Below are 22,980 nucleotides of genomic sequence, written 5' to 3'. Positions count from 1 at the left end.
AGTATGCAAAGTATGGTCTGCAGCGGTTAAATATCTAAAGGTAGAGAAACTAATATCTCCCTACACACCTATATGGGATAATACTAATCTGGTGCATTTTACTCAGATACCTGACCCCAAGCTCTGGGCGTCGGCAGGAATTAAGAATCTACAACATATCATTAAAGATGGTACACTATTAACGTTTAATGAACTGAAGCAATCCTACTCTATTACAAATAAAATGTTTTTCCGCTACCTGCAGCTTCGGCATGCCTTCACAGCGCAGTTCCCTGGGGGTACGCCCGTGCTGGAGGTACACCACCTTGAAAATACTCTTCTGTCAAAGCATCTGGACAAATCCTTGTCCGTGATATACTCAGACCTAATGTCCAAGAATAATGAAAAGATTCTTCGCTGCCAAGAAAAATGGAATCTGGACATTCTAGGCCTAGATAGTACTGATTGGGAGGACATTCTAGCTGACTTTGTGAAAGTTCCTATTTCAGCTAGGGATAGGCTTATACAGGTTAAATTCCTGCATAGGACGTATCTTACTCCTATAAGAATGCACAATATTAGCAATACCAATAGTGCGCTGTGTCAACGATGCTCTGCTGAGAATGGTACATTCTATCATATGTTTTGGAGCTGTGCAAAGGTTCAGATATTTTGGAAACGTGTCTTTGATACTTTAAATGAAATTCTGGAGACATATGTCGAATGCACGCCCAAACTTGCACTGTTAGGATTATTCGAGGAGTCAACATATAATAAATATACGCAATACCTAATTCGCATACTGTGCTTTTATGCACGCAAAGAAATATTAAGGGTTTGGAAAGGGGAGGAGGTGCCCTCTATAAATATGTGGAAACGCACTATTAATCGGGCTCTTCCATTATACCAAATGACATATAAAAACCGTAATTGTCCCTTGAGATTCCATAAAATCTGGACACCATGGTGTGAGAATTTTTCCACAACTGGCTCAGATGTGGAGTCTTAATGCCCTATACCTTTTATTTATAATATCACGTTCGGGACCATTGGAAATGGTGGTGCCTTGGTGTGTGGCCGGGGGGGTCGGAGTCGTTCATCTTTTCTCTTCTTTTCTTTCCTTCTAACTTTTCTTTTCCTCTCTTCCTTGGGGACGCTGTGGCTCATGCGGTATGTCCTCCTATTGCTTATTATACGTGGGCAGGGTTAAGTTAGTTTTCTGTGCAGAATATATATACTATGCAAATCCTAACTACTATGGTTATTATATGTAGTATTATTTACTTTATCAACCTATGTGTTAATGCCATAAGTTACTGTTCCATTCCTAATTGCCGATGTATTTTGAGCTAATGGGATGGTATCTCTTGTATACCGGGATGCAGTGTTCCCACTGTTTCTTTTTCTGTACTTGTACATGTTTTTCTCTGTGACTTATCAAAATAAAAATTGATTTGTTAAAAAAAAAAAAAAAAGGATTTAAACAATAATGCTGGCCAGCTTCCCTGCTCGCTACACAGTTTTTTAGAAGTTGGACAGAGCAACTGCCATTCACTAAGTGCTTTTGAAAATAAATAAATTCCTGAGAATCCCCTACGAAGAGATGGGCTAGTCCAAAACCTGTCGCTTCTGTGATATTTCTACTACCTACTGTAAGTGACAGCAACATAGGAGAAAAGTAATTCATGGCTCATTTTACTCAGGAAAAAATGTACTTCTTATTTGTCAATGTTTGCACATATTTAAAAATTTTACAAGTTTTCACCATAGTGCCCCTTTAATGCTAATTTCCTGGACATTGTGCCGATAATCTGATAATCTGTATTCAACATCTTCAGTCACACGTACAGCAAGCTGGCAGCTAATACAGGCACAGATAGACACTGTGATGTACTAAGGACACATAGGGCCTTATGCAATTAACCTTTTCTCCTGAGTTTTCTCCTAGGAGGTTATTTTTCATCTTCTATTTAGATTAACTTTTCATCACGTTGCAATAGACAAAGTACCACAAAGTAGGTGAAAAAGTACTATCGAAATTCTTTTGAATATTTTTTTGCTTGTTCGTCATTTAAAAGGCATTTTATTGACAAATTTGAAAATATCAACCAGGAGAAAACTCAGGTGAAAAAGTGAATTGCATATGGCCCATGATCTGCATACTTATACTGGGTTTAGTGACTCCGAAATGATTAAATATAGAGGATCAATGCTCAATCCAGGAAACAGCATGTTTTTTTAGATGAAAGCTGGCTGTGGCCACTACCAAAATCTCTCAGTGTAAGTCCAATGTTATTATTCCTGTAAGATGTTATTCCATTATATACTGTATGGAGTTACTAAAGAGTACACCAGAGAAGTGATACAAAAAAAAAAACCTGGACTGGATTTGTTGGAAATTGTTTACAGTTAGGTGGCAAACCTTTTGCCATCTTCTTCTGTGTCATGAAACAGTCACATGATCATCAGGTCAGTGTGGATGAAAATACAGCAGCAGGATCACACCAATTCCGGAGTGTGGGGGGAGAGAATGGACAAGCAAGAAGTTCTGAATCAGGATGATATTCAATTTATTGGCTAACTTAAAAGAATAAGTGTAAGCAAGCTTTCGGCTGTATAGCCTTTGTCAGGCTCAATCCTGTTTGCTTACAAGCCAATGTAACAGACAGCTTTATACCGTATATGCAACATCAAAAGGGGATACATAGATAATTTTCAAGCATAAATATATGTCATTAAGATGCCTTAAGTGAAACAGAACATCTAAATGGGGTGAGAGGTTGTATAGGCTATGCAGCTGAAAGCTTGCTTACTTACTTCTCTTTTAAGTTAGCCAATAAATGGTATTATCCTGATTCAAAAATTCTTGCTTTTACTGACGGCTTACATGGTACAATACCATATTGATACTATTCTGTAAGGACAGGTTAGTACTTCCCAGCGGCAATGTGGATGATGCACGGGGACCACGTCGGCAGACAGCGGACAAGTAAAGTATTAAATGCATAGATGGGGGGATACATTCACATTAGGAGTAACAGCGGAAGGGGTTCCGTCGTATTTATCGCTTTTCCCGATATCGTGCACCGTTACTTCTGCGCACACAATTGACCATGTTGGCCCGACATCTTGCAGTATGTCTGATCGATCCATTTGACCAATTTGGGGCATGACATTGGTTAAATTGTTGATTGGGCATGCTTGATTTACAGATTTCATAATAATAATCATCAAATCAGATGCTCAAGTTGACTGATGTATGGCCACTTTTAGAACTACAATTGATAAGTAAAACTTCAAAGCCTGTTTCTGTTGTATTTTGTTGATTAAGAAGAGATAAGGAAAGAATCATGCATGGATATTTGTCATCATAACTAGAGTAACGGCTCATACACAAGCCAGGTAAAAGTCGACGAACACAAAAGAGAGACATCACTCAAATGACATTCCCTAGCAATAGGAAACGACAAGTAGTTTAAACTACATTGTCCACATACACTGATATTCCTAATGGTTACTGAAATGCTTGTGTGCATAAGCAATACTGTCTGTTTACAAATCACAAGTGTAATGCTTGGGGGATAAACTTTGACCACCCAGAGCAACAAGACTGGTAGCTGATTAATGGAAGAGGCTACACAGGCTGCCCAGAGCAACTGCAGCTCTGGGCTTCTGATATCGCTACAAATAAGACACAATGGCAGCGCAGTGCGATGTTGCGCTGCCCTTGCGATAGCAAGCACGCCGACAGGTACAAGACAGGACTATAGATTGGAGTGTAACTAGACAAGAAAGACACAATGGCAGCGCAGTGCTATGTTGCGCTGTCTTGGCGATAGCAAACATTCAGACAGGTACAAGACAGGACTAGATTGGAGCGTAACTAGTAGCAACCACAGCTCACAGTTCCGTCCACAGAAGCAGAGCAAGCAGGCTAACAACAATCACCAGCAATCATCCACACAGACAAAACTACAGGAAAGAACATAACTAATAGCAACCGCAGCCTATAGTTATGTTCCCAGAACTAGAGTAGCAGGAATACTACCAGTCGCCAACGTGGTGATGGCAGAATCCAAGTTATCAGGATAATGGACTTCACTGATCCACTGCCGATACAGCAAACGTCCATCGGGCATGGAAACAAGGCAACACACAATAATACAGAAAAATAACAAACAGCTCAACTAATGGATAAATATATATTAGCAAGTCTGCATATATATTTATCAAGAACTAGCTAAAGCACAAGTAATAAGGTCGCATTGAACTACAATAACAGAACTATACAGAGTAGCACAGTGCCCAGCAGACCAGCATAGTGATCGCTATGATGGCCGAGGTCTAAAAGGGGAGACAGACTTTTATGCCGGCATCGACCACTGGATGCAAGCATGAAAATCTCCACACAGCTGAATGGTAATCATTCAATCCTGAGCTGGCTTGATTACCATTTGCTAGCTGGTTGTGAATGCACAGGACTCTTATAGGAAATACATGCAGTATTATGTAACAACATGCCTGCAGGAAATCCAGGGCTATCTGGCCGCAGCTCAGCAGTAGTAAGCCATTGGTGGAATGATGACAGCATCCTGAGCTGCCCAGAACTGCAGAGCAATTGCAAATGACAATGTGACTGATTGTGAATGCACAACCGAATAACCGAATGCAGGCAGACAAGCCAGAACTGCCCATTTGCGGCTCCACCGCAACGGACAGAACACGCCACAGGAGGAATCTTTACAGTTATGTTGTTCACAAACTGTGCGCGTAAGTGGAAAGTGACATTTCACACGACATGTGCGCATGCTCTGGAACAATGGCGTTTGAACGATGTGTACACACCGGACTGCTGCACGTTATCTGCCCAATAGTCGTCTGAGTTCATCCGCCACTTGGATCGAACACCCGATATCAGTCGCTCGTTGTTGTCGTTTAGCTACATTTTTTACAACTGTAGTCTAAGGCCCGGTTCACATTAGCGGTCGCCGTCCGGAATCGCCGTGCCGGAGCCGGACCGCATGCGGAACGGATGGAACGGACGCACGGCATAGCAATGAAAGTCTATGCGTCCGTTCTCATGCGTCCGTTTCGTCCGGACCGGATCCGGACTGCGGCGTAAGACCCAACATGCGCTATTTTTTGGTCCGGCTCCTCCGGCAGACGTATCCGGAGCGGAGCCGGACTGCACCATCCGGCCAATACAAACCAATGAGAACCGGAGAGCGCACAACACACTGGCTATAAAATCCGGATGTTCTACCCCACTTCCTATGCGTATTGTAGCGGCGATTTTGGATGGGGACACATGGGCAAGCATTTTGGAGTGGAGCAGCAGTGACGTTTAACGTGCTGGAGATGTTGGCAGTATGTCGGAGGTGGAGGTGAGTTCTAAACAGCGGAGGGCCTGATTCCACAGGTCCACCTTCTGCTGACCTCCCAGACCCCAACATTTTTATTTTATTTCTACTCTCTTTTGCCAAACGGATCCGGATCAAATCCTGATGCACACCTGATGCAACCTGACCGGATCCGGATCGGATCCGGATCAGAACCGTACGGTTCCGATCCGGATCCGGTCCGGATCCGGTCAGGTCATCCGGTCCGTTTGGCAGAGAACCGCAAGTGTGAACCGGGCCTTAAATGGCAAAATCTATATTTCGCTGGATGTTTCAAATGACGTATCTAGCATGTGTGTACACGGCTTAACACTCATCTCATAAAGGTGCATTTTGGTTGGAATAATAGCCATTCTGGTCCTTACTGATGGAACATTGAGATCCTGTTATCTTTGCAGTCTTGCTAATAACCTTGTTAAGGTGTAACATGCAGACCCTTCTAAGGTGTTTCTGGCCTGGGTACCCTTAAATCTGTGACATCATCTGCCTGGATATCTGACAATGACTCAGCCAGACGCATAGCAGACCTCACTTCCAAACAGTCATGAGTTAAGTGTTCCTTACGGCTTCCCTTTACCTGACGTCTCCCCCTCCTTTGGTTTCAGCCGAGTAATGCTTGAGTCAAACTCGTAGAATAGTAGAGCAGTTGCAGCTCCCTAAAAATAGACCTGTAGGTTCATCGTCCCAACATAGCTCAGTTCCCTGATAAAAACAGCTGCCACTTGCTAGAGCCAGATACAGAGGGAGCAGGCCCTGACAAGGACACACGGGAACTGAGCTACCAACTAGGCGGCTTTCTACGCTGGAACTGACCATTTTCTTGTAAGTCATTGATTTCAAAGCTTTCTTTAATATTTTAGATATTTTATTATTAGTGCACATGGAGCATCATGTGACAGTTATTTATATCTGGTTTAATTTCAGTGGCACTGAGAATATGAAGTGTGCCTTCCTTCCTGGTGCAACCATAGTTAGAGATCTTACAGATTTCTGTTTTGTGACAAACTACAGATGCTGTGTTAAAATATCATATCTCTTGTATTTAAAACTACTTTTGTTACTCATTCAACACACAGTAGCGAGAGAGAGAGAGAGAGAGAGAGACAGAGACAGAGAGAGAGTTATATAATCAGGTCAGGTAAGAGTTGGGAATGACCAACAAGCCCTTCCAAGCAAAAAGAGTTTATCTCATGCATTCACACATAGATGGAAAGTCTGTGGTTAGGCCAAATCTACCTCCTTTTGTCCACAGGACATTCAGGACATTCGGTATTATGTATGTGCCACAGCTATATATGCCCATCACACAGGAGAGGAACTAAAACTAATTGATTTACATGGATACATGGTTCAGTCTTCCAATTTTTTTCTTAATTTTACATTAATGATTAAACTAATGAGTCACCTAGGTTTTTCCCACAAGTACTAATCAGGCATTGTATTACACTTTCTATAAAACGGATCTAGAATTCTTGTTTGAAAGACAATGTCTATTCAATTCTCTGACACAGGGGAGCTGGATTCGAATCTCAGCTCTTCATGTTCAGTAAACCTGCACCTATTCAGTAAGGAGACCTTGGACAAGACTCCCTAACCCTGCTTCTGCCTATAGAGCACGCCCTAGTGGTTGCAGCTCTGGCGCTTTGAGTCTGCCAGGAGAAAAGTGCAATATAAATGTTCTGTGTCTTGTCTTCTATATAATTATTTTATTAAATAATGCTAAAAGTCTAACTGTTTTGTTGTATCGTGTATGGTATCCTTGATGCATAGTATGAGAAGTAGCAGATGTTTTACTGCTTCTCAGTGAATGTCTGTCATTTCGATGCAGCTACTAATAGGAAGTTATTTTTTTGACCCTGGAGGAGGTGGAGCCATTACTGACAATAATGGCCACTCAAAATTATTTTTCTTGATTGTTTCAAGGGACCTTGCCTCATAGAAACCTGCTACTTGGTTGTCTGCTGAGCTGTGTGTACTACTCTATGCTTCGGGGAGGGGGGGGGGGGGGGGAGAATGTGTGGGAGCGAGCTACCACTGGCTGCATAATAACAACAGCATTCAGGGATGGGTTTCCAGCATGTCTCATTGTTAGTGGAGAATGTGCAAATTATTATTTATTATTATAATTTATTGTATTTATAAAGCGCCAACATATTGGTGCTTTATAAATACATGTCAGGGAACAATGTATGCACTTAAAACTAAAAAGTGGACCTGGACTCTTGCACAGGACACAAGGAAAACAGAGAGAATTGCACCCTGTGTGTTTTTAGAGAGAAGAAGCCTGGTATCTCTCAGCTGTGTCGGCACAGAAATTTGGCAGTCCTAGGAAAACATGGCTAATATGTAAACACAGGATGTTAATGCTTTGTCTGCTTCCAAGAAAGCAGGAAGTAGACAAGATGCAGATTTATTGCAGGAGTTCTGCAAGCTGAAACAACGAAATGTTTTTCTATAAAGGTTATTATGTTGTTGCTAATCTTTTAGAGCAGAGAGAAAGTTCTGGGTTCAGGTCCGCTTTAAAATGACCATTTCAGATGATGAGTGTGTATGGGCCTTTACACCTTATCAGATTGTGTTACCATTGCAATACTGACTAGATAAGAGGTCTATTAGATTCCCTTGTTTATGTATACCAACCCTAAAGCCGCATCTACACACGTAGATGCGGCCGCGATGCTCCTTATCAATCGAGCCGCTGATGCGGCTCGATTGATAAGATCCAACAGGACGGATCTTGCTTCCGCCGATTCCCTGCTCGCTCCCCGCGAGAGGACAATGGCAGGGAATCGAGCGGAAGAAAAGCGGTGCCGGCGGGGACGAGCGGGAAATCGAATGCGGCGCACGCGCGGGTACGCGGAAGAGGCGATCCGGTAGCTAATCGAGCTGCCGGATCGCAGCCTCATCTACGCGTGTAGATGAGGCTTAAAGCTCCATACACACACTCAACAGCGGTCTTATATGCAGCTTAATTATCAAACGACTTTAGTTGTAAAACAAGTTGAACAACCAAAAAAAAGTTGCTTGCTATTGTTGTATTGACGGCTTATCAGTATTATCAGTTCTTTGAACAATAGCAAGCAACTTTTTTCTAGTTGTTCAACTTGTTTCACAACAAAAGTTGCTTGATAATTGTGCTGCATAAAAGACCGCTGTTGAGCGTGTGTATGGGGCTGTAGACTGCCAGCTATTTTTACAAACTCTACATGCCAGTGCCAGCAATATTTGTATTGTGTTTATTAATGTCTTGCTCAAATACATGTGTACCAAAGCCCAAATCAGTCATTAGGATTGTTATTGAGGTGCAAATAAATGTGAGATGATTGAGAATTAGGCTAATTATAAAGATACAGTGTGATACTAATTATAATTATGAAAATCTATTGTGAAAGGTACTAATCAGATCTTGCAGTAAAGGCATTTCACTGGTCCATATTCAAGCTTCATTTTTGCAGTAACATTTGTATATTTCTGCATCAACTTAGAATTATTGGCATATTTCAAGTAAAGTTGGCCCTAAACCACTAAACTTTGTACTAAATGCTGTTTAGATGTACATGGCAATTATGGGGACACAAAATGGCCTATAGATGTATGCTGCAGGCAGAAGTAGTTTTGTATTGAAAAGCTTTTAGGCATCCGTAACACATGGATGTGAAAATACAGAACACCTATAGATGTCTAAAGGTTAAGAAGAAAAAAATAAATTAAAAAATTAACTATATTTGGTGACTGAAAATTATTTAAGCATTACTTAAATCAAACCCGAATTCTTGCACAGCACAGAAGTAAGAGTATTTATTCCACATATAGTTACTGAAGAAGTTCATTTCTCTATGTTCTGCGTTTGTTTAAGCAGTTAAACGTGTTTAATTAGCTCTTATCAGCAACTGTGAGTAGACAGCAGGAGAGCTTTGGGGAGGCATCTCTCCAAATAGTAAACACTGAGACTTAACTCTTTTAGTGCCTAATGCAGAAATGAAACTAAGAAAAACTTGTTTAGCATTTCCATAAATTGTATTTAAGATTTTTTTCCCATAAAGGTTATCATGCTGTAGCTAATCTTTTAGAGCAGAGAGGAAGTTCTGAGTTTAGTTCCACTTTAAAGGGAACCCGAGGTGCCATATTTGTTTCCTTTTAAACAATACTAGTTGCCTGGCAGCCCTCCTGATCCTGGGTCTCCAATACTTTTAGCCATTGACCCTGAACAAGCATATGCAGATCAGGGACTAGGAATCAGGTTTTACTGGATTAGCCATATGCTTGTTCCAAGGTTTTGACACTACGTGAGCCAGAAGATCAACAGGGCTGCCAGGCAACTGGTATTGTTTACAAGGAAATAAATATGGCAGCCTCCATATCCCTCTCACCTCGGGTTCCCTTTAAGGGAGAGCCCGAACCTTGAATGGGATTTCAGAAGTAAACAACTTCATTTTTTGCACTAAGAGGACTTAAACGACTGATAATGCCTAGGGCTACTAAACAGATTAACAAAAAAGAGAGAAATAGATAGGTATAAGCTACTATAGGTCTCAAAAATTACACAAATGTATTAGATAGTACAATTTTTTTTTTGCAAACTAATAAATGAATGAATATTCAGGCATTTAGCCAATCCACCTCCTCATGGAAAAAGGATATAGTCCATATAGTTGACTCAGTATTGGCTTGGTATTGGTTTGGTGTTTCTTTAACAGTTTCACAGCATCAGAACTTTGTTTTTCTTACCAAAGCATCATTTTTAGCTGCATTTTTAGCTAAGCTTCACCCATCAAAGAAAAAAAGCCCGGGCTTTTTTCCCCTGATGCTGTGCAGAGCATGATGGGATTTCCTATGTTTTTATTCACATTGCCTAGCAACTGGGAGGGGTGATCAGCACACAGGACAGTTGGAACTGTGTATCATGCTCCCTGTCACCTCCTTTCAACCAAAAATACTTCTGTAAATTTTAGAAAAAACATACGCTTGCTGCAGATTGAAAAGGAACAGTGTCTTTTAACTAGAGATGGACAGTGAGATGCAATTAATTCAGAGTTGATGGATGATTATGCAAGCTTTGTATGCAAATGTATGCAGCTTGAAAGTGGACTTAATATGTAGTGCTGAATATCACTGGAGTATATTAAATTCTTCAGCCTATTTCATATTGCCCCATTCTTCACAGCTTATGACATACATCATCACTTATCAGCTAAACCGCTAATGGTTAGCACTCTTGCCTTGCAGTGCTGGGTCCCTGGTTTGAATACCAGCCAGAGCACTATCTGAATGGAGTTTGTATGTTCTCCCGTGTCTGTGTGGATTTCTTCAGGGCACTCTGGTTTCCTCCCACATTCCCAAAACATACAGATAAGTTAGTTGGCATCCCCCTAAAATTGGCCCTAGACTACGATACATACACCACATGATATATACTTAGACATATGACTATGGTAGGGATTAGATTGTGAACCCTTCTGAGGGACAGTTAAGTGACTAGACATTATACTCTGTACAGCACTGCGGAAGTTGTCAGCACTATATAAATAATAATAATAATAATCAGTGTTTTGACCAAGGCATTATTAGTTTGAACCGGTTATGGGTGGAGTTCATACAGCTCTTGGACACACCAACCAACAAAACTCTCTTCAAAATGCCTGGGATGCCTCAGTGAAGAAGAGGGGACCAGCTTAGGACAGCTGCCTAGTGGTAGAAGAAGACACTTTTTTGGAGCCTGAGGACAGCTGCATGGGACCTCAATGCAGCGTAGCTCTTAGAATACACAAGACACATTCCACTGCTAGACATCATTTTGTAAAGACTAAAATATAGTATAGTGGGTTCTATTTTGCTGCTATCAGTTTTACAGACCAGTTGTCTCCAGAAAGGGTGTGACATATTGCATATCTGCTATTTTTATAAGTGTAAAAGATCTTTTTTTGGAAACAATGACAAAATTTATTACTTGTGGTAAATGTTTACTCAACAATACATTGTCAGGGGTATGGAACATACAGCCAGAGGAGCTGAGCCCATTGAAGGCAACATTTGGGTTTGAAAAAGCTATACCAGTAATTAAAATATATGCATATACACTGAACTGATTCTCAAAACGAAAAAGTTCTTTTTTGAGCATATATGCATATTTTTATATACGATGCAATGCAATGGACTTGAGGTCTATTGCACTAACTAGCGGTAATATTGCTGTGCAGAGACACGACAGTGTGACTGCGTTAGTAACGCTCACATTACTTGAGTACCGTGGGTTGCGCTGATAGCGTAACTCGCAGTACACTGCTGTGGTAGTAATATGTCTGTGAATGGCAATATTACCTCTAGTTAGTGCATCAGACTCATCAGGCTGATAGGCTCATAGCCCAATGAGCCTAAAGGCCTGTACCCACTATGCAATTTTTAGACGATTATTACGACAACCAATGATTTTTTTGACCGACAAGCGATGGTTACCATGATCTCGCGACTTGGGTTTCCTGTGATAACGACCATCATGGTGGATCAGATCTTTAAGATCTCCAATGACTCCTGCACAAAGTACTGCTATTCATTGAACTCTCTTTGGCACCCATCGTGATCTGTTGCGTAACATCGGATATATCCCCCACCAGGAAGATGGATCGGGTAGCACTCGCCGTCGTGGGATGTCCCTGGAATCCATTTTCCTGGGTCATGAGGTGAGTATTCAGCCTTACACTTTATTGCTCTCGAACTGTAGCTGGGCAGACAGAATGGACAGTTTATCAAAACTGGAGCAAAAGCAGAGCAGTTGATGAGAGAAGACAATCAGAATTCTGTTGGTGAATGAAACAAGGATTCTAATTGGTTGCTCTAGATAACATCTCCCTGCATCCACCAGTTTTCTCTGCAGCTGTCTTAATAAATCACCCCCAGAGGATGTCACTATTCATCCAAAACATTTATACAGGTAGCTTGCTTCGCAACAGGTTCCAGTTAAAGTGGACCCAAATTAAAAATACAAGATTTCAGAAATAAAATCTATTTTCTAACTTATAATAATAAATAGCAGCCTTTTTTCAGCTGCATGATGACAAATATAAAATATTTTACATTTATTGGAGGAACCACTCCCTGCCTTCCATATTGCCGGGACAGAATCCGGCAGACTGGTGGAGGAAATAAAAAACAAAACAAAACACATGCTGCTACTGATGATGTCACAGGGGAGGTGATCTCAGCATGTGTGAGATTTCACATAGACGACACCCCTGTGAGGGAGGGTAGCTAAAGACAAACACACCCATGATCTAAAACCTCCTACTTAGCTCAGAAGTTATGGCTGCCACCTGTATAACCCTAGTTATGAAAATAGAAGGGTGAAAAGCATGCACTGAAATGCTCATAGGCTTGAAGGAGTGTTTATTAATCTTTTTCTGTGTCAGAGTGGTGCAACTAAATATTTTGATTTAAAGAAATGTGTGGTTTGGGTCCGCTTTAACAGCTTCCAGGGTTGTTAATGCTGGTGAGTCAGTAATCTAGAGCAACTATGCTGGATGACAGTTCAGACTTTTCAGATGTCATTGGCTGCATGCTTATTCCAGATTACAACCCCTAAAATAATGAATTCAGGATCAGGATGACAGCCTTGGAACTTGTAAAAGAGAAACCGAGAGCCCAATATAGTGTAATATGTTAAAAAACAAGTTGAGTATAGAAAGAGTATAAATTATACTCACAAACCAGGGTTACCTCCAGGCAACCACTGTATAGGCAGGTGAGGAGATTTTCCTGTCCTCACTCAGGATTAAGAAGTCGCTCTCTGTAGACAGTAGAAACAAAAGGGGTATCCCCCTCCACCAGGGGTGGATATATATGAGCAATTAAGGAAAAACAGAGGCGCCAAAAGTATAAAACCAATTCTTAACAACTTTAAAAATGCTTAGGAGGCAGTGGTGGACTTACCTCCCACAAGCAGACCCAAGAGGCTGTATTATTCAAAAAAAATATTTATTGGGTATACTCCAGGGGGATTTCGCAACGCGTTTCACAGGCTTTGTACCCGCTTCCTCAGGCAATAAACAATAGGAGCATACACCAGCAATTGGTCAGGGACACGCTTGGCGCCTTGTTTTCAACCTTAATTAGCCTTGGAACTTGCACCTTTAAAAGAAAGCTATCATTTTTCATTTCATGTGTTTCCTGTATTCCTCTGCTAAGGTCCACCTTAAAGCACACCTGACACAAACGTAGGCAATTCGAACAGAACATGATGAAATAATATATCAAAGGCTACTTGTTGTGAAAACTCCATGTCAAAATGGGGTGTAGTTTCAGAAATGTTGGTAGCTGAAGTAATATGCTAATTCTGACTTTTGTTGTAAAAGTCACATCTGACTCCTCCCCCTCCCAAGTCTCCTTTTTGGTCTGTGATGGATAACATCTTCAAAAGGGGAGGCTCTGAGTTCAACCACTTTACTTTCACTTTCTTATTCACCAGATGTCAGTAGTTTCAGCTTTGACACTCCTCTGGCTGTGTATTTATCCCTCATATGATTAATTTCTACTGCCCCTGTTTGCGACAGGTCTGCTGTACTGAGATATGCATATCAACATTTTGAACTCCCCTTCCCCCCCCCCCATTTTTCATTTAAAAGATGTTTTCTGATTCAGTCCTAACATTAAAACGGGTGAAGGCGCCCAATGTAAAAAAAAAAAGATACTCTAGTAAATCTGTTGATCTTACCTCTCTTGAAGAATTTGGACCAGTGTATTGAAAAAAGATCTTTTATTTGAGCACATAACACTGGCAACACGTTTTGCGGGTGTTTGCCCACTTCCTCAGGTCAGTGAAAAACAGGTGCCTTAATTGCTATGGCTGTGTAGCAAGCATGAGCGCCTCTCCACAGCCATATCAGTTATGGCATCATTTTCTCTTTGGAACAACACAAATAAATTCAGAAACTGAGCAGTATCAGTAATAGTATCAGGCCCAGCTGAGCATGTATCACTACATATAAAATGAGATGTAAAAATCATTTGAAACTTTGATCAGACACCTTGGAAAGTCCCTGAGTAACGATAGCATTTCAGAAATACATTATGCTGTCACTTGCCCTAAAACATCTGACAACAAATGTCATACAAAAGTGTCAAAAGTAATTGGATGATAGGCATCCTGTGTTTACGCCTGTAATTAAAGTGGCCCTTGAACTTTCGCACAAGTACTCAATTCTGGATTTATACTGTGTGTCCCCCTAGGCCAAATATGTTCCCCTTCCATGTGCAGCGGCACCCCCGCCTCTCAATGTGCAACCCCCTCTTTCACGTGTATCACCCATGTATACAGCCCCTCTCTTTCATGAACAGCTCCAATGAGCATCCGTTTCCCTTTGTCATGTGTTGTTCCCTATTTCAGTTTCCTCTTTCATATGTAGCAACCCCTCTTTCATGTCCAGGCGCCCAAGGCCCAGGCCTCAGTGGCCTTCCCAGAGCTCTGGCCCTGCAAGTGATGCAATATTGTTAAAACTACTGATCCTTCTGTTCTTTCCTCCTTCTATCCAAACAAACCACTCTGGCTTTCCCCAGAACTAAGGGTAGAACTTTGTACTGTAGAACTTACTGAGTTCCCTGCTGTGCAATTAGGGCTTGTTCACATTAGAGGCGTTTTTTGGATTTTTTTAAGCGCAGGCAATTTGTACAAATCGCCCTAAAAGCGCTTACACTATGCTTTCTAATGAGATAGTTCTCATTGGTGCATTCCGTTTGCTTGCGGCTGACTAAAGCGCTGCATGGACTATTTTCAGGGCGATTTTCCCTGAATGTAAGTTATAGAAAAAATGCAAAACTCTCCCAAAATCGCTTTGTGCAGCGATTGCGTGTTTTTTAAGAATAAATACATTGTATTTATTCTTTTCCGGATCAAAGAGTTCACTTCCTGTGTCAGGGAGTGAATTAAAAAACGCTCTGGAAAAGCGCTTAGAAAAGCGCTTTTAACAAAAACGCATCACCCACCAAGCGCAAGGAAACGGAAAAAAAAAATGCCTTTAACACAATGTGAACAAGGCCTTAGTGTTATTTTCCAGATTTTTCTTATCAAGGGTGTTAGGAAGAGGAAACTAATGAGCATTTACAAACCGACCGATAAGGGTGGAAATGTTTGTGTCTGGGCTGTGCTCTGACACAGCTTATCAGTAAATGTCATACCGTATGTCACCAATAATAGGTTAATTTAAAAAGAGAACTGCAGCCATATTAGCCTGACAAGCAAGCAAACTAACTTCAGTTTACGATAAGCCTGAATTATGTTCTGCAGGTAGCGCACAGCAATAATACCGGTACTAGCAGTGACAGAGTACTGAGCTGTGCGCAATAAGCACGAGCCGCAGTACATAGGTAATAGTGGTGCTAGGAGAACTCATGGAGAAGCATGTGATTTGTTTGATCAGCTGGTAGATTTGCAGAGCTCTGATTTGCTAGACATAATTATGACACATGCTATTCCATGATTTCACCTAGACATGAGCATTGCTAATAGGTAACCATTGCTATGGTAACCATTTATACATTATTTTGCTTATTTGTAATACTGTTGCCATGGGACTGTGCAAATACCCCCCACCTTACTGAAGGAGTAATTAGTTGCACAGCTTAAAGGAAAACTCTAGTAAAAAAAAATGGAGGCTGCCATATGTATTTCCTTTTAAACAATACCAATTGCCTGGCAGCCTTGCTGATCTATTTGGCTGCAGTAGTGTCTGAATCCCACCAGTAACAAGGATGCAGCTAATATTGTCAGACCTGACAATATGTCAGAAACACCTGATCTGCTGCATGCTTGTTCAGGGTCTATGGTTAAAAGTATTAGATGCAGAGGATTAGCAGGATAGCCAGGCAACTGGTATTGCCTAAAAGGAAATAAATATGGCAGCCTCCCTATCCCTCTCGCTTCAGTTGTTAACTAGTTATTTTCAACTCCTACCCTAATCCATTGATTAACAGGTAACACTCCAAACAAACTGCCAGGTATGTAATGTACATTGTACAAACTGTACATCATGTTACCTAGGTAACGCACAAATGGAGTGAGCACGTAGCTGGAGATTGCTGAGGAGGACATGAGAATTTTAAATTCACGCAGAAGGGCAAAGAAAAGAGCAAATGCTGTAAATGGTTTTATACGGGAGACCATGTAAAAAGCTAATAATTATATTTTATTAATTCATGCAGCGAACTAAAAATTCATGCAGCAGGTAGTTTTGTACACATGGGCAAGCATTTTGGAGTGGAGCAGCAGTGACTTTTAACGTGCTGGAGCTGTTGGCAGTATGTCGGAGGTGGAGGTGAGGCCTAAACAGCGGAGGACCTGATTCCACAGGTGCACCTTCTGCTGACCTCCCAGACCCCAACATTTTTATTTATTTCTACTCTCTTTTGCCAAACGGATCCGGATCACATCCTGATGTACACCTGATGCAACCTGACCGGATCCGGACGGTTCCGAACCGGATCCGATCCAGATCCGGTCAGGTCATCTGGTCCGTTTAGCAGAGAAACGCAAGTGTGAACGAGGCCTAAGGCTGGGGTCACACTTGCCCATGCGGAAAAACATCAGTTTTCTGCGATGTGCATTTCTGAATTTTTTCTTGCGTTTGCGTTTTTTCGAGTGTGTTTTATGTGTGTTTTTTTTGTACATTTCTGTTATGCATTTTAACCACTTCACCTACAAGGTTTTTCCCCATAAACAACAGAGCAATAGCGCTCCTTCCATTCATTCGCCTGTAACTTTATTACTACTTTTCACAACGAAACAATCTATATCTTCGGTTTTTTTCGCCACCAATTAGGCTTTCTCTAGGGGGTACTTTTTGCTAAGAATTATTTTACTCTAACTGCATTTTAACAGAAAAAATAAGAAAAGATTGGAAAAAAATAATTATTTCTCAGTTTTCGGCCATTATAGTTTTAAAATAATTCATTCTACCATAATTAAAACCCACACATTTTGTTTGCCCATTTATCCCAGCTATTGCAATGTTTAGAAATTTTGGCACCAACATTTTATTTGGAAATAAAGGTGCAATTTTTCTGTTTTGCATCCATCCCTAACTACAAGCCCATAATTTGAAAAGTAACCGTAATATATACCCTCTTGACATCCATAATATGTCCTTGCCACAAACTTTGTGATGCGTTGTATTAGTATGCAAACAGGAAACACTGCATGGACAGGCTTTGTGAATGGTGGCGCTGTCTTATGGACGGCTGCAGCCATTCACACGGGGACTTAGATCAATGAATGGGAAGGAGCGCGAGGCGGTAATGAGCGCGCGAGTGTGCGGGGGCAAGCGGGATTGCGCAGCAGTTTCTACATCCCTTTTTACTGAACAGGGACGTAGATACTTGTGCCGAGAGAGGGGAAGTGGTTAATGAATATTCATAATGGACAAATAAAAACAAATCTAGTTTTTCTTTCCTATTTTTAAAAAAAATTGCATCAAAATTGTATTTGTTTTTGAAGTCCCATAAGATTGCATTGAGTGTGAATCGCATGCAAATTCGCATGCAGAGACAAAGAACTTGCTGAGCGTTTTTTCTGCACCTGAAAACACACATCATTGTGTTGTTTGTGTGGCCCATAGTGTAACATTATGTGCGTTCTGCATGTGTTTTTCGCTCTGCTGCAAAACGCATGCAATTTAAATAAGTGTGATCCCTGCCTTACATTGTTCAATGATGTCAAAACGTATTAACTCCACCCCAGTACGTTTCTCCAGGAAAGTGATATCTCCACTAAAAAATAAATAAAATCCAGGTCAGCCTATGGCAGCTCCAGCGATCCACCTATCGTTTTTAGAGCTATCGCTATTTTAGTTACAGTTTTTAGTTAGAGTTATAGAGGTATACTAGGAGTCAATTACTCCTGCATCTGTAACAGAATACAGATATCCATACAATGGATTCTGTATCCATGAGTTGGAACGGCCATGAATGGCTGACAGATATAAACTCTCCCAGATTAGACTGACACACTGGTTTCTTATCCAGCTATTATGAGTGCCTAGCCATCTATGAGAATTCCACAAGACAGGCCACAGCAGAGGCGCCGGAGATTAGCGAGCCCTTTGTCAGAGCACATATTTCCATTCACAGCGAGGGAGGATGTGCCCAGCCTCTCTCTCCATTTACCACTAACTGCCAGGCACATCATACCAAGGGCAAATATTATGACTGGAATACACGTTGGCAGCGGCACGTGTTGACTGATGTGCTATACAGTCTGCAACTTGAGAATCTCTTTCTAATCTTGCTCACCTCAGCTTCATTATATAATTAGAATACAAAAAAAAATCCACAATCTACAAAGGCTGATAAAGGGGAAAAAATAGAGGAAAGAAAATATGCCGTTGTTGCCTATAGCAACAGGTGACATTCCTGCAGTCACTTTCTGACTTAATTCACTTTTTCTCCTGAGTTCTCTCCTAGGGGATAATTTTTCATCTTCTGTTTAAAATCAATTTAAAATAGACGCTGAAAGGGATGCAGCTGCAGGGGGGGGGCAGAAGCCGCAGGGCCCCCATGGGGGGAGAAGTTTATTTTCCCTGTACTGAGAAACTGAAAACTAAGGACACAGAGAGAAAAAAACTTTCTGCTCTCTGCACAATTGTTTTAATGACTGCATCTGCTTAGCCACTGATAAGAAACCATACAAAGTTTTGAAGACAAAGATTTGTAGACAGCCCCTATTCAGTGTGCACAGTGCAGCAGGTTTTGTGTACAATGCCCAGCCCCCAACCTCTCTACACCTCCCCAAGTGCTGTGTACGGTAGGGATGCTGGATGAGTCTGCAGAGCCAGTTCTGCTCCATCACAGATGGACAGAGTGAGTGTAATAAGCTGAGGCTGGGAGCACAGTCATCTGTTGGTTTTCTGCACACCATGGGCTTGATTCACTAAACCGTGATAACTCAAATATTAAATCTTATGAAAAGATGCACAATAAGGGAAAGAGGCGCCCTGATTTGAATAAAAGCTTTTAAAACCAGTTTAAAAACGAAAAAGAAAAATGAGGTATCTTACCTCAATGACGAAATCTCTGTAAACTTACAAAAGATTTTTATTTGAGCACAGGCAACGCGTTTCGCGGGTCTGAGCCCGCTTCCTCAGGCCAATACAGTGCCTAGAACAGCAGAAAGAGTTCCTCAATGTACATACATATACATATTTCATAAAAAATTATAAAAATAATAACGGTCAGAGTACATATATAAATGAATAAATAGCATAACATGAATTTAATTTGGCAGATTTATCCATGCCCTAATAGTTGATTCCATGCTGTGCATATGCAAACGCATATTTATGCGCACGCACACACACACCAAAGAGAACACACTACTGTGTCTCATATCTAAGGGCAAACTTGATGGTTTAGTCTAAGCTCCATTTGCCGTAATGCACAATACCATTATCATTATGCACCTTCTAGATGAATGATAAATATAATATATATATATATATATATATATATATATATATATATATATATATATATATATGGAAAAAATAAATTATATACAGACCAAGGAAGAAAAAAAAAAAAAAAAAAAAAAGGGGGGGGGGGGGGGTTCCATTGATGATAATGTATGCATCATCAATTAAAAAGAGCTAGGAACATAGTGGATAGTATTCTAAAATTAGCCATGCGCCCATAGGAATGATATAATATAAAACACAGATATCTAGCAATGTATAAAAAATATAAACATATATATACACATATATACACATACATACATACACAACAACATAGGAAATACTAAAAACTTGGCCAGTTCTAAACAAAGACAAAATCCAGGCAGCGCTGCAAGCATTTCACAGTGTTGCTCTGCATAAGTAAAAGGAACTGGTCACTGACTTTTAAAAGCATTGCAGTACATTGTGCACAGCATAATACATGTTCAGTCAGCAGGGGGAGTAAAAAGGCAGGATACAATGGAGACCAGAAAACAACGTTGTAATACTCACCAAATGACAGAAATCATGTAGCATAGGGAGCCTCTACAGGACATTCCCTGTCTCTGCATTATATAACCTTACTTGATTTGTTTAAGCAGCTGCAGGTCTGCACACTCTCAGCAGATTAGGGAAGGGGAGGGTGCGTGATGATGTAATCACAGGAAGTAGTGGTGGGGCCATATTGGAAAGGGGCATAGCATAGGAAGGCAATGTATTTTGCCAGTCCTACGCTGGATTCATAGAAAAGATAGGACCAGGAGTTGATGTATTAAATTATTTGGCCACTAGATGGCGATGGGACTTTCTCATTAGCATCTCATTGCTAGTGGACTGGATTTCTGTTCTCATAGTGATAGATTTTGACAGTTAGTTGGTGAAAGACAAAATATATATTAAAATACATTGGCGCAATAGTGGATTATTTAGATAAATATCTAATAGTTAGTGGTAAAAATAGTGATTAGATGAATTAAATTATATAGGAATCTTTGCATTAAACACGATTATACAATAAAACTGCATTGTTTTGTGGTATATATCTCTCTATTTAGCACATATATAATGCTCAGGACGTGTATATAATAGTTTATGTGTCACTCTCAAAATCATATGAGTGATGTCATAAGGATAAGATATTTTTATTTTTTATTTATATATATATTTTCCAATATGTATGAAATGTGTGCATATGAGTGGTGTAAATGAGAATGACTATGTGGTGGAATGATTTTATTGGCAGGTGGATGGCCGAGCTGAGAGAAAGAAAAGAAAAGTGGGGTTGGTGTGTGAGGGGAGGGAAGAGTGAGGGGGCGAAGGATGAATTGGAACATTGTTATACAGGATAATAAGCAAACATTGGTGTGTGTCAATGCATGATAACTTGTGGGGGGGGGGGACCCAGATGACAGGCTAGTTCGGAAAAATTTGTACTTAATGTCGGAGCTAGATTAGTAATTGTGCTCCAGGCATTCATTGAGTCCTTCTGGTTTCAATGTTCTTAATTTGAAAATCCAAAACATTTCTCTAGCCCGAAGGCGAGTCATGCGTTCGGTATGGGACAGGTTGTTAGATACGTATTCAACTGGCATGAATGTGAAGAGCCTATGATCTGAATTATGAAATTCTGCAAAATGTCTTGAGAGGCTATGTTTGGCATATGCTTTTTGAATATTCCTCCTGTGTTGTCCTATGCGAGCTCTTGTTTGTTGACTTGTGCGGCCGACATATTGTTTATTACAAGGACAAGTTATCAAATAGATGATGTGTGTAGTGCTGCAAGTGAAATGGTGGTCAATGCTGAATGTTTCTTGAGTGACAGTGCATTTAAAAGAGGAGGTTCCTGGGTGCAGGTATTCACAGGCTAAGCATTTTTGTGAATGGCATCTTTGTATACCAGGGGAGATTTTGAGGGTGGGTTCCCTGGGGGCAAGTGCTCGGGGTCTGCTCGGGGCTATGATGTTCTTTAAGGTTTTGGCTCTTCTGAATATCAGTTTGGGCTTGGATTCTAGTTTTGGACAAAGGTAAGGGTCTTTAAGCAATGTTGACCAGTGTTTATTGATAACAGATCTTATATTGTTGTGGTTAGAGCAGAAGCGGGTAATGAACGAGGGTTGTGTGTCAGTGGCTGTGACTTTCCTTTTTTGTGTGGTAAGGAGGGATCTTTGTTCTAGAAGTCTCGCTCTTGTTCTAGCTGATTTTATCAGGGGTTTTGGGAAGGATCGTTCCAAAAATTTGCTTTCTAGGGTGTCTGCCTGGTTGTCAAATGTAGATGTATCTGAACAGTTTTTGCGTATCCGTCTGAACTGCCCGAATGGAATGTTTGTTTTCCAAGGTTTATGGTGCGAACTCTTGTAATGGACATATGAGTTCGCATCAACCTTTTTAAAAAAGGTTTTTGATTTAACAACATTGTTTTCTACATAAAGGGTTATGTCCAGAAAATCTATGGTATAAGGATGGGTATTGACGGTAAAGGAAAGCCCCCAATCGTTGTTGTTGATGGAGTCCACAAATTGACCAATCGAGTCAACTTCTCCTTCCCAGATTAGTATAATATCGTCTATGTACCGCCAGTACTTAACTTAACCACATTGCTATGAAAAGATATCACACCTTATCAAAGATATCACACCATATTAAAGTTAACATGCTTTATCAGAGTAGCACAGCAAGGGATACGAACCCGCAGGGGCTAAGGGCAGGACGAGTGCCATTGCCAATTAGCAGGCATAAGTTTGTAGCGCTTGCTATGCTACTCTGTTAAGGCGTGTTAACTTTGATAAGGTGTGATATCTTTTCATAAGGTGTGATCTTTGATAAGGTGTGATATTTGAGTTATCATGGTTTAGAGAATGAAGCCCCATGGCCCATATGCAATTCACTTTTTTACCTAAGTTTTTTCCCAGGAGATAATTTTTCGTTTTTTATTAAATCAACTTTCCAGCACTCAGCAATTGAAAAGGTGCCAAAAATCAGGTAAAAGAGTACTATCAAAACTATTTTAAATATTGTTTTGCTTGCTGAGGGTTTAAAGGGCATTTTATTTACAAGTTTCAAAATATCACCTAGAAGAAAACTCAGGAGAAAAAATGAATTGCATATGGGCCCATGTGTGTCTGTATGTGTGA

The 22,980-nt window shown here is 40.7% G+C and overlaps 1 protein-coding gene and 1 long non-coding RNA gene across 4 annotated transcripts in view; one reads left to right on the top strand and one right to left on the bottom strand.

Moving 5' to 3' along the window:
• The first annotated feature begins 6,113 nt into the window (after positions 1-6,113).
• LOC137518293 (xin actin-binding repeat-containing protein 1-like) overlaps positions 6,114-22,980 on the top strand; it is a 41,082-nt gene continuing 24,215 nt past the window's right edge. Inside the window, exon 1 of one of the 3 annotated variants that reach the window (XM_068235949.1) lies at positions 6,114-6,200. The gene's annotated coding sequence lies outside the window, so the exon portion shown is untranslated. The remainder of the gene's footprint in view (positions 6,201-22,980) is intronic. The other 2 variants (XM_068235952.1, XM_068235953.1) reach the window with 2 other exon arrangements.
• On the bottom strand, positions 19,434-20,579 carry LOC137518294 (uncharacterized). The gene is made up of 2 exons (XR_011020779.1): positions 20,363-20,579; positions 19,434-19,514 (listed from the first exon to the last, which is right to left on the bottom strand). It is a non-coding gene; the product is annotated as an uncharacterized lncRNA (long non-coding RNA).

This window comes from Hyperolius riggenbachi, chromosome 5, assembly GCF_040937935.1.
Source record: "Hyperolius riggenbachi isolate aHypRig1 chromosome 5, aHypRig1.pri, whole genome shotgun sequence".
In the NCBI taxonomy this organism is placed as follows: domain Eukaryota; kingdom Metazoa; phylum Chordata; class Amphibia; order Anura; family Hyperoliidae; genus Hyperolius; species Hyperolius riggenbachi.
The sequence above is the reverse complement of the archived record's forward strand: the minus strand, read 5'-3'. Positions and strand labels throughout refer to the sequence as shown.